Genomic DNA, 12,105 nt, shown 5'->3' with positions numbered 1-12,105 from the left:
TTGCTGCATATGGTGCACAATAGCACCATTTACCTGTGTGCTCACATTGGTGAAAACTAATGAAAAAATATATTAGCTGTGTGAAGTGACCACTAGCTATTGAAGTGTTTTCCTATTGGGTTACTACATACAAATTGGGTATGAAAAATGTTGTTCGCAGACATAAGACAAATAACCGACACTAGAGCTGAAGTTTTCTCGTTTTCAGAGAATGAACAAATTTCTATTTTGTCTCAAGCATCAGAAGTAGGCTTTTCATTTTCCACTATAAAAGAGCAGTGTAAAGTGGACTATATTAAACAGGTTGATAATTTTGTGAAAAAAAGAGATGAATCTATCCTTCCATGCCTCACCTCTGACTAAGTATTTAAAACTTCAGAGAATCCCCAGAGGTCTTAGGTGTAAACTTACACCAAATGTATTGCCAGATGATGCATATATCATCAGAGATGGTACGCAATGAAAAATCGACATTCCTTTGACCTCATGCTCGTGACTGTCCAGCGTCTACAACTAGCAATTGCAAAAAGAAATAAAAGAGACAGAAACGCAGCTAAAAACTGTAAAAACAGTCTGAATATGATGCAATATATAAAGATCTAAATGCAGAAATGGAAATTAAAATAATATGAGAAAGTTTGAAAGAGATATGAGAGACTATCTACATAATAGAGTCTATACATGGGCAGAAGAACGCCGTAATGTCTGAAAAAATAAAAATTATAAGGAAAATGTTGATCAGCGTTTTCTTTAGAAAAACCCAAAAGAGCTATGACACCAGAGTCCACAGAAAATTCACAATCAGGCACTACGACTACAGAAAGAGAAGACGAAACAGGAAAAAAAAAAGAGGGAGACCTGCAAAACAGAAAACATAGAAAATATATCAGACAGAGTCTTATCCGATACCGAATTGAATGTCTTGAACAGAGGACTGGGTTTTGTGCCAATATATAAAAACTCTAACTTTGATACTAGAATAGACTTCTATAGGTTTCGTAGAAACATCCATATGAAAATGTATGCATCTGACAGTGGGATATAAGTCAAGAGATCCCTGAAGCTCTGCGTAAATCGTCCTCATTCGATCCAGAGATTAAAACGGCCTGTCTCGAGGCATTGATGCAAGTTGTTTTAAAAGAAGTAGAAGGAAAATGGGATCAGGGCATGTTTGTTAAATCTAACCTGACTAAAGATGAAAAAAATACTCTCAATTCGATCTGCAATGACCCCTCCTTGGTAGTAAACAGCGCGGATAAAGGAGGGGCCATTGTAGTGATGAATCGAGAGTATTACGTAAAAGAAGCTTTGGAACAATTGTCTGATTCTAAAGTATATGTGAAATTAAGTGGTGATCCAACATGGTCATTTAAACGTTAAGTAGATCATTTTGTAAGAGAAAACGTACTTGAAGGAATTCTTTCGGAAAAACAAGCTAGTACCTTGATATCAGATAATCCTACAGTTCCTGTTTTTTATATTTTGCCAAAAATCCACAAGGATCAAGAGAGGCCCCCGGGACACCCTATCGTCTCAGGTTCGGTGTCCCTACTTCAGCCTCTCTCGATCCTTGTGGATAGTTACCTACAACCAGCAATGAAAAAACTTAGAAGATATCTGATGGACACTAACGATTTCTTGGACCATCTTGAAAAATGTAATTTTGAAAAAGTAAAATTTCTTTGCACATTAGATGTGCAAAGTCTATATACAAACATTCCTCAAAATGAAGGTATACAATGTGTACAGGAATTATTAGCAAGAAATACCACTATTAATAATCAAAAACTGAACTTTTTAATGACCATATAGGATTTTGCCCTTTCCAAGTAGGAGGCGTTTCTATGGGCTCATTAGTAGCCCCTAGTCTGGCTAATGCCTTTATGGCAAATTTTGAAGAGGTACATGCATTTGGGACCTGTGGCCTGGAGACCTCATCCACGTGGCTTCGCTACGTGGATGACATCTTCATGCTATGGGGAAAAGGATGCCTTACTAGCATTCGTGGAAAAACTAAATCAATGTCATGATACAATTAAGGGGTATTCCAGGCCAAAACTTTTTTTATATATATCAACTGGCTCCGGAAAGTTAAACAGATTTGTAAATTACTTCTATTAAAAAATCTTAATCCTTCCAATAGTTATTAGCTTCTGAAGTTGAGTTGTTGTTTTCTGTCTAACTGCTCTCTGATGACTCACGTCCCGGGACGTGACATCATCCTTGAGCAGTTAGACAGAAAACTTCAGAAGCTAATAACTATTGGAAGGATTAAGATTTTTTAATAGAAGTTATTTACAAATCTGTTTAACTTTCCGGAGCCAGTTGATATATATATATAAAAAAAGGTTTTGCCTGGAATACCCCTTTAAATTCACTCTTACATACAACACTGAGGTCATACATTACCTAGATGTAGAAATACAAAAAACAGGTACAAATATAGCTATTACTCTCCAGAGTAAGCCCACAGATAGAAATAATATGTTACATCATTTATCTCCTCATTCACCAGTTCATGAGAGCAAAAGAAACAAAAACAAAAAGAAACCGGTAGAAACATTTGTAGTGAAGGGTTTTTAAAAAAAATAGATATTGAAAAAAATGGCAGAAGAAATTGGACAAATGCCTAGGGAGAAATTCAGACAGAGAACCAGTAAAAAACACAAAATAGAGAGAGTTATGTATACAGGATGACAAACGCTCAAAAATGATACAGAATGTGATTGGAAAATATTGGAAAATTCTAAAGGCAGACAGTAAATATGGTAAATTATTTAAAGATCCACCTCTCTTCACTTTTAAGAAAGGAAAAACTATTGGAGATATGTTAATTAGAAGCGGCAGAAAACCTAAGAAAGTGACCAAACAAGAATTTTTTGCAATAAAAAAGAAAGGAACATACCCTTGTTTAGCTTGCTTCCATTGTCATAGCATTATTTAAAGTGATTGTATTCATCATCCTACAAAAGGTACAAAAATAATAAATATAAAAAATAAAGGCTACTACTCCTGTCAGAGCTCCAATGTGATTTACCTCCTAAAGTGTCCTTGCGGGAAAGATTATGTGGGTCAAACCTCAAGACAAATGAAAGTAAGACTCGGAGAACAGAAATCACTTATTAGGAGGTATTCACACTTTAAACATGAAGGAGTAGCAGAAACGCAATATGGAGAAACAAGTGTAGCGCGTCATTTTAAACAACTAGGACATGTAGTATAGGACCTCAGATGGCAGATTATAGAGGAGGTGGAAAAGAAAAAGAATAAGAAAGAAAATAGAAAAGCATTGCTAAGATGCGAGGCATACTGGATAACAGAACTAGAGACCATCGAGCCGAAGAGGCTCAATGAAGTGTGTAGTTATAAGGCTTTTTTATAATAGCGTTGGTTAATAGTAATGCTTTTTAATCAATATATAGCATTGAAATGGTCAAGCGCTGAAAGAGTTAATTGAACTATGCTTACAAGCATATTTAACCAAGCTAGAGCTCCTCACCTCTGCGCATGATTAAAGGGGTTCTCCGGTGCTTACACATCTTATGCCCTATCCAAAGGATAGGGGATAAGATGCCTGATCGCGGGAGTCCCGCAGCTGGGGACGCCCGTGATCATGCACGCGGCACCCCGTTTGTAATCAGCCCCCAGAGCGTGTTCGCTCCGGGTCTGATTACGGTCGACCGCAGGGCCGGCGGCGTGTGACGTCACGCTCCGCCCCTCAATGCAAGCCTACGGGAGGGGGCGTGATAGTTATCACGCCCCCTCCCGTAGGCTTGCATTGAGGGGCGGAGCGTGACATCACACGGGGGTGGGGCGTGACGTCACAAGCCGCCGGGCCTGCGGTCGACCGTAATCAGACCCGGAGCGAACACGCTCCGGGGGCTGATTACATATGGGGTGCCTCGTGCATGATCACAGGGGTCCCCAGTGGCAGGACTCCCGCGATCAGGCATCTTATCCCCTATCCTTTGGATAGGGGATAAGATGTGTAAGCACCGGAGTACCCCTTTAAGGGGATGGTTCCCTGCAACGTAGCGCGGCAGGCTGGAGCAGAGGTATTTGTCAACTTACCTATCTGGGATGTGTATCACCGTACCCCAACAACAGAAGTGTTGTACCCCAAGAATATGAAATCATGCAAATAAATAAAGATATATGCAAGAAGACCTGAACGAGGTGGTCGTGAGTAGATTCTTTGGGAATACATGCTGATCTGGTGTCATTTGCTCGCCGTGAATATAAGGTATAGCAATATAAAGTTGCTGCATATGGTGCACAATAGCACCATTTACCTGTGTGCTCACATTGGTGAAAACTAATGAAAAAATATATTAGCTGTGTAAAGTAACCACTAGCCATTGAAGGACGAAGAAGCTTAAGCCTGGATTAGAAGCTCCTATTTAAGGTAGATATTGTAAATGTAGGCAGCAGGTCCACCTCCTGGCCACTGTGGAGTATTGCAGCTCTCCGATACCAGTATGGAACAATTTTCTGTGTGAAATATGAGGCCAAAATGGAATAAAATTACCTTATATTACCTTATATTGGGTACTATATTACCTTATATTGAGCGCTGTGTCAGTGTTTCCCAAATAACACAGTCTCTAATAATAATAAAAAGGTGATGCAAAAATCTTCAACATTTAGATATTTATATATGCTGATTTTCCATACCACCGCACACTTCTTATGCTGCCCCATGGGTCAAATGGGACTTATAGTCCTAATGCTTGTAGGAATGCTTGTAATCTTTAGTAGGAAGTAAGGTGCAGCTCTGTGCAGGCTGGTTTCATATTACGGAATTTCCGAGTGGAGATATTATACTTGGAAATACTGGTGCAGCAGCCTCCCTCACACTGCTGAATTTTCGGCAGAAATGTAAATACCGGACTGATCATTATTTCGACAGAATCCGTTTGGATATGCATTGCTGTCTATGGAGATGGCGCAAATCTGAGCTATCCCAGAGTCACTGAACAGCCTGCTCCTGCAGCAAAAGGAATTTCTTACTTCCCACAAAGCATACAAGCATTAGGACTACAAGTCCCACATGACCGGCAGGGCAAACAAAAGACATGTGTGGTGGTATGCACTCTGTGGTGTGTGATATTGTGACTATTGAATACTGTTACTTTGAACAATTTTTGCACAAGAGGGAATATCACCATATCTAAATATTTCAATATTGCTAATTTTTTCATGGTTTAAGTTTAAAGGAAAAATGTCAGCCAGTTCATCCACACTAAACCCAATACAGTCATGGCCGTAAATGTTGGCACCCCTGAAATTTTACACGAAAATGAAGTATTTCTCACTCAGGAGTTAAATTCCTGCCTCCAATCCATATATTACTATCATTTGCTCTCTGGTCCTTAGGCTGCTTATTAAAACACCATATATGAGCACATTAGCACCTCGACCCTTGATAAAGCCGGTTGCGGCCGGCGAAACGTTGGGGGGGGGGGGGGGGGTTATGGCATTTTAATAAGCAGCCTAGGGACCAGAGAGCTAATGATAGTAATATATGGCTTGGAGGCAGGAATTTAACTCCTCAGTGGAGGAATAATGAATATCCTTTGGGAGACTATCCAACCATAATATAGAGGACAAGAGGAATATATATTCCATGTTATCTGCTCCCTGACTGTGTTTTTAAAGTGTTAAAAGTTTTAATAAAGAAATAATAAAGATATATGTTTTGATATCATAGGGTTCCCAAGCTTTGGGAAATTAGTCCCATGAAGGCGTAAGCCCTAATGGCAAATTGGATATAAGTTGGTGTGACTTTATGTCCAATTTGCTTTTTTCCCTACCTTTTTTGGTTTAGTTCCAATACACACAAAGGGAATAAACATGTGAATAGCAAAACATGTGTTAATGCAATCCTTTTCTGTTAGAAATACTTCATTTTCTTGTAAAATTTCAGGGGTGCCAACATTTACGGTCATGGCTGTATTGGGTTTAGTGTGGATGAACTGGCTGACATTTTTCCTTTAAACTTAAACCATGAAAAAATCTGCAATATTGAAATATTTATATAATAAGCCCAAATGGGAAATTGGATATATTTTGTATAAATCCTGGGAAACCCTTTGGATGAATAACATTTTTTTTTATAATGTCACTCCAAACTCCAAAAATGGTCTGGACAAAATTATTGGCATCCTTAACTTAATATTTGCCTTCACACCCTTTGGAAAACATAACTAAAATCAGTCGCTTCCTATAACCATCAATAGGCTTCTTACACCTCTCAGCCAAAATGTTTGACCACTCTTCCTTTGCTAACTGCTCCAGGTCTTTCTTATTGGAAAGGCGCCTTTTCCCAAAAGCAATTTTAAGAGCCTGCAGGACAGCTTGAATATCTTTGGAGCTTGTTTGGGGCTGCTTATCCACTATCTGGACTATCCTGCATTGACATCTTTCATCAATTTTTATCTTCCGTCCACGCCCAGGGAGATTAGCTACAGTGCCATGGGTTGCAAACTTCTTGATAATGTTGCGCACTGTGGACAAAGGCAAATCTAGATCTCTGGAGATGGACTTGTAACCTTGAGATTGTTGATATTTTTCCACAATTTTGGTTCTCAATTCCTCAGTCAGTTCTCTTCTCCTCTTTCTGTTGTCCATGCTTAGTGTGGCACACGCAGACACACAATGCAAAGACTAAGTGAACTTCTCTCCTTTTTATCTGCTTTCAGGTGTCATTTTTTATATTGCCCACACCTGTTACTTGCCCCAGGTGAGTTTAAAGGAGCATCACATGCATGAAACAATCTTGTTTTTCCACAATTTTGAAAGGTTGCCAATAATTTTGTCCATCCCATTTTTGGAGTTTGGTGTGACATTATGTCCTATTTAGTTTTTTTCCTCCCTTTTTTTGGTTTAGTTCCAATACACACAAAGGGAATAAACACGTGTTACGGCAATCCTTTTCTGTGAGAAATACTTAATTTTCTTGAAAAATTTCAGGAGTGCCAACATTTACGGCCATGACTGTATACTGGGGGATAGTGTGGGTGAACTGGAGTCCATAAAGCGTTCATTTACTTTAGTGTGTGCCCTGGCACCTGAGTTCTCCCCCGCTAAAGTTCCATTTGTCCTGTTTTGCAGTAGCGCTTTGAGTGCTCTCCAGACGCACAGATTTCACGTAATCAGGACACGAGAGCTGCGTAAAAACTTCTGGCGCATATGCTCTGCAGACAGAGCACTGCGCTCCGGGGGCATGTGACTCCCCATCTTTAGGACGTGGAGTTGAAGAAAATGAATATGCAAACCACGGGGGCGGGCTTAGGCCCCTTCCTCTGGGACCCAAAATCCTATGGATGCCGGGGGACCACCTTCAAAGCGCTACTGCAGAGAGGAAAAACTGAACTTTAGTGGGGGACAACTCAGCGGCCAGGGCACACACTAAAGTAAGTGAATGCTTTATGGACTCCAGTTCACCCACACTATCACCCAGTATATTGGGTTTAGTGTGAGTGAACTGGCTGACAGTTTTCCTTTAAACGAGTACTCCGGGGAACTAAACCCATAGACAATCCTTTCCCGCTCACCAACCTATGTATTTGTCTAAATATCATTCATTAGCTATATACAGCAGTTTCCCTCTTTCAGCTGCAGTGAGGGGGAAAAAAACATAATTCTCAGATCCACTTTGTCTGCTCAGTGAGACCTAGCCCCCTGCCTTCAAGACAACACCACGTGATTTCTGTCTGGTCTAGAGCGCTGGCTTCAACTCCCCCTCACTGTGTGAGGAGCTTGTGAGCTGTGAGAGAAGAGCAGTGAAGATTCTCAGTCACAGCTCAGCACAGAACCTGCCATTTTCCTGTGTAGATATAATCACTAACTGCTGCCATTCAGAGCACAGCATGATTTATTGCTGGAGGAAGGACAGTCTAAAAGAAAGGACCTGTACTGTGTGTGTGTGTGTAGTGTGAACACACAGATAGTGAAAGCAATTGGCTGGCAGTCATTACACAGAGCTGCACTGACTGCTGGGAGTTGTAGTCTGCACTGAAAACAAGGATAAATAATATTTAGCAGGCATCAGGGGCCAAAGAAGCTGCCAAAACCACATGGATAACTACAGAGGACTCAGAAAAGGTATTATGGGGCATTTTCCCCCCATAACATTCCTGGAGTACCCCTTTAAGGCAAATGACCTATAGTTTGGGTGGATGTGATCGCTTTTATTAATAGGGGATATTATGTGAGACATTTTTCAGTCTCTCAGCTGTTACCGCCTGTTCTTGCAGTCCTCTGCAATCTCCCATAGGTGGTTATTTTACTAATATTACCAAAACTAATGCTTGTTTATAACATTTATCATCATTTTGTATCTACCATAAGATTTTCATGCTGTTCACATGGAAATTCCTCTCCAGCAAAGTCCATTTGAATTCAATAGGTATTATGTGCACATGGCGGAATTTCCTTGTTAGATGTTTCCGGCACGGAAATTCTGTTTTCCATGTCCACAGAAAGAATGAACCCCGAAAGAATGAACCCGGCATATTATGCCACATCCGCAGTCTCGGAAATATACACATGGACATGTGCACATTCCGACATGTGAACAATGCCTAAAAAGATAGCTATGTAGGATACACATACTCACACTTATATATACATCCTGTTCCAAATTATTATGCAAATTTTATTTGTGTCACAAAGATAAAATATTTTGTTTTTCAGTTTAACTCATCGATGGCATTGTGTTTCAGGGCTCTTTTGATCACTGAAAACAATCTCGGACACCTGTAATGGATTGCCAAGTGAGCCCAATTTAAGGAAAAACTACTAAAGGTGGGTGTTCCACATTATTAAGCAGAGCACCATTTTCAAGCAATATGAGGAAGAAAATGAATCTCTCTGCTGCCAAAAAGAGTGAAATAGTTCAATGCCTTGGACGATGTATAAAAACATTAGATATTTCACGAAAACTTAAGCGTGATCATTGCACTATTAAGAGATTTGTGGCTGATTCAGAGCACAGATGAGTTCGTGAAGATAAAGGCACATTAATCAAAATTTCTGCCAAACCCATGCATCAGATCAAGAAAGCAGCTGCTAGAATACCATTACATAGCAGAAAACAGATATTACAAGTTGCTGGTGCCTCTGGAGTCCCACAGACATCAAGGTGTAGAGTCCTCCAGAGTCTTGCAACTGTGCCTAAATCTTCTATTCGGACACTACTAACCAATGCTCACAAACAGAAATGGCTGCACTGGGCAGAAAAATACATGGACTAATTTTCAAACAGTCCTGTTCCCTGATGAGTGCCGTGCAACCCTAGATGGTCCAGATGGATGAAGTAGTGGATGGTTGGTGGACGGCCACTCTGTTGGTGGTGGAGTCATGTTTTGGTCTGGAATCATGGGAAGAAAGCTGGTCAGCCCCTTTATGGTCCCCGAAGGTGTAAATATGACCTCTGCAAAGTATGTGGAGTTTCTGACTGACCACTTTCTTCTCTGGTACAGAAGGAAGAACTATTCTTTCCGTAATAAAATCATCTTCATGCATGACAATGCACTATTTTATTCTGCAAAGAATACCTCTGCATCAATGGCTGCTATGGGGTTAAAAGGAGAGAAAGTCATGGTGTGGCCTCCATCCTCCCCTGACCTCAATCCTATTGAGAACCTTTGGAGCATCCTCAAGCAAAAGAAATGAGGATGGGAGGCAGTTTACATCCAAACAGCAGCTCTGGGAGGCTATTCCAACATCTTGCAAACAAATTCAAGCAGAAACTGTCCAAAAACTCACAAGTTCAATGGATGCAAGACTTGTGAAGCTGCTATCAAATAAGGGGTCCTATGTTGAAATGTAACGTGACCTGTTGAAATGTTTAAAAAGTTAAAATGTTGTTAAAAGTTTGATTGAAATAGCTTTTGATTTCAGTAAAATGCTGCAAACACAACATATGACAATTTTCAGTTCTTTACAACCTATAAAGTGTTTTGAAACTTACTGTGCGTGATAATTTGGAACAGTGCATTGTAAGTTTTTTATGTTTAAAAAAAAAAAATATATATATACTGTTATCATTAGGAGGTTTGTTCAATAAAATTTGAATTGTACTCTTAATTGTTGATGACATGAGAATTATGCTGACTGTTATTTACATAAATAGTTTAGGTAAAGGAGAAATATAATTTGCATAATAATTTGGAACAGGATGTATGTGTGTGTATGTATATATTTATACACACAGTGAAATCTTTCCAAAAGACCACCTCTTTGAGTAGATCACACCCTTATTCACACCAGATTGTGTCACAGATTTGCAGTCAACCATACATTAAGTATGGTGACCATTTTCTTTCAGAAGACCATCTTCAGTCCAGTCCATTTTTGGATGGTCTTTCACTTTGCATTTCTCTTTTTTTTTTTTTTTTAAAGAAAACTGCTGCATCAGTTTTTGAGCCAAAGTCAGAAGTGGATCCATAAGGGAGGAGAAGTATAAGTCCTTCCTTTATATGTCCTATTCCTTTTGAATACACTTCTGGCTTTGGCTCAAAAACTGCATTTGCAGTTTTCTTTAAAAAAAAAAATGTCAAGTGGAAACACAGCCGTAGAGCCCATCCACACTGCTGTAACACTGCTAAAATTCAGAAAATGTTGATAGAAAAAAGGAGACTGCACTAACCGTCCAGTGATCATATCTTTACTGTAATCAGTTAGGCATCAATACAAGGTACAGGACAGGCATCAGAAAGGAAGAGGCAGAGGTGATGGCAGCGGTCATCACCTCTGCCTCTTACTCTTTGATGCCTGTCCTGCACGTTGTATTGATTACAGTAAAGATATGATTACAGTAAAGATATGATCACTGGACGGTGAGTGCAGTCTCCTTTTTTCTATCAACATTTTCCACATTGTATTGTATTGGGATTATGCACCCCGAATTCCATGATCAGGCTAGGTTCCCAGTGGTCAATCACCAGCTGCATATTTAACCCCCTTCAATAGTGCATGTGCCGGTTCGCTGCTCTTCTAATCACATACTGCTAAAATTCAGCTTGTCCTCTCTGCATTTAATCTGATATTCTTTTTAGAGATGTGAGGATTTTTTCAATTACCTGCAGAATTGGTTATGGAATTACAGGTTGAAGTGCATTCATACATACAGTATCCTGCACATATTTGATGCGCAGGATTTGAAGCTGCAGATTGGGGATGGAAATGTTTGGCGGCCTCATGGAGAGTGGTTGCTGCCCAGGGATAATTATGTCCTCGATCTTGGGATTGGCAGAACCCCCTACTGAGATTGGAAAACCATTTTAATGATTTATTTTGTGTAGACTTAACAATTAGAAAACCCTTTTAAAAATGTTCAGCTAATCCATAATATATAGATATTATTTCAAATACTTTGGGAAATTCAATAACCACTCACAACTAGGGTTTATTGCAGGTGCAGCAGAACATAGCACTATTTATAGCAGCCTGTATTCTGTTATCTGATGAGTCAGAAAATCACATTCATAATTTGCAGAACAATACACGCAACAGTCAGAGAATACTGTGGACTGTAAATATGCTCTATTCTGATCCAGATGAGTCCAGAGTCAAAATACAATCCAATTTACTCAGGGCTTTGATTCACAATGTTATGTTGATCACTTTTTCTGCAGCATTTCACATACCCTAGTGCCCAATTTTCCTTTTACTAATAATAAATAAGTACAAGAAACTGTAAAGTGACTTTCAAAAACTTTAGGCTCTTACCACCTGTAATGTTTAGGTCATAACAGCAGAGGGCTCTCTAACAACAGCAAACTAGATATTTTTTGCACTTTAACGATTTCTTTTTGATAGAAAATCTGATATTTAACTAAGAAACTTTTTTAAATATAAAAAGAACTGTTCATGTTCAAACTCTAAATTCCCCTACCTGATACACAGTGCCAACGATAACAGTTGTCCTATGATATTCCCAAAATAATTACCAAGGACATGATCTTTATGTTCCCATGGAGCGATAAAACCAAACAGGTTACCTGTTATTTATAAGACTGGAATATATTTCACTGAAATAGCTCATTGACAGACTTCATGCACAACCTGATAATTTTGTTTAAACTACAGTAGTAATGT

General features: G+C 39.4%; 1 protein-coding gene across 4 annotated transcripts in view; it reads right to left on the bottom strand.

Annotated features, from left to right (window-relative positions):
* The window catches only part of LOC130368422 (ras and EF-hand domain-containing protein-like), a 171,795-nt gene that overhangs the window by 106,222 nt on the left and 53,468 nt on the right, over window positions 1-12,105 (bottom strand). Inside the window, exon 1 of one of the 4 annotated variants that reach the window (XM_056572055.1) lies at window positions 2,906-2,951. The exons of the other annotated variants lie outside the window; for them this stretch is intronic. The gene's annotated coding sequence lies outside the window, so the exon portion shown is untranslated. Of the gene's footprint in view, window positions 1-2,905; window positions 2,952-12,105 lie in introns of those variants that run through there. 4 annotated transcript variants of the gene reach the window in all.

The sequence above is a fragment of the Hyla sarda genome, chromosome 4 (assembly GCF_029499605.1).
Source record: "Hyla sarda isolate aHylSar1 chromosome 4, aHylSar1.hap1, whole genome shotgun sequence".
In the NCBI taxonomy this organism is placed as follows: domain Eukaryota; kingdom Metazoa; phylum Chordata; class Amphibia; order Anura; family Hylidae; genus Hyla; species Hyla sarda.
The sequence above is the reverse complement of the archived record's forward strand: the minus strand, read 5'-3'. Positions and strand labels throughout refer to the sequence as shown.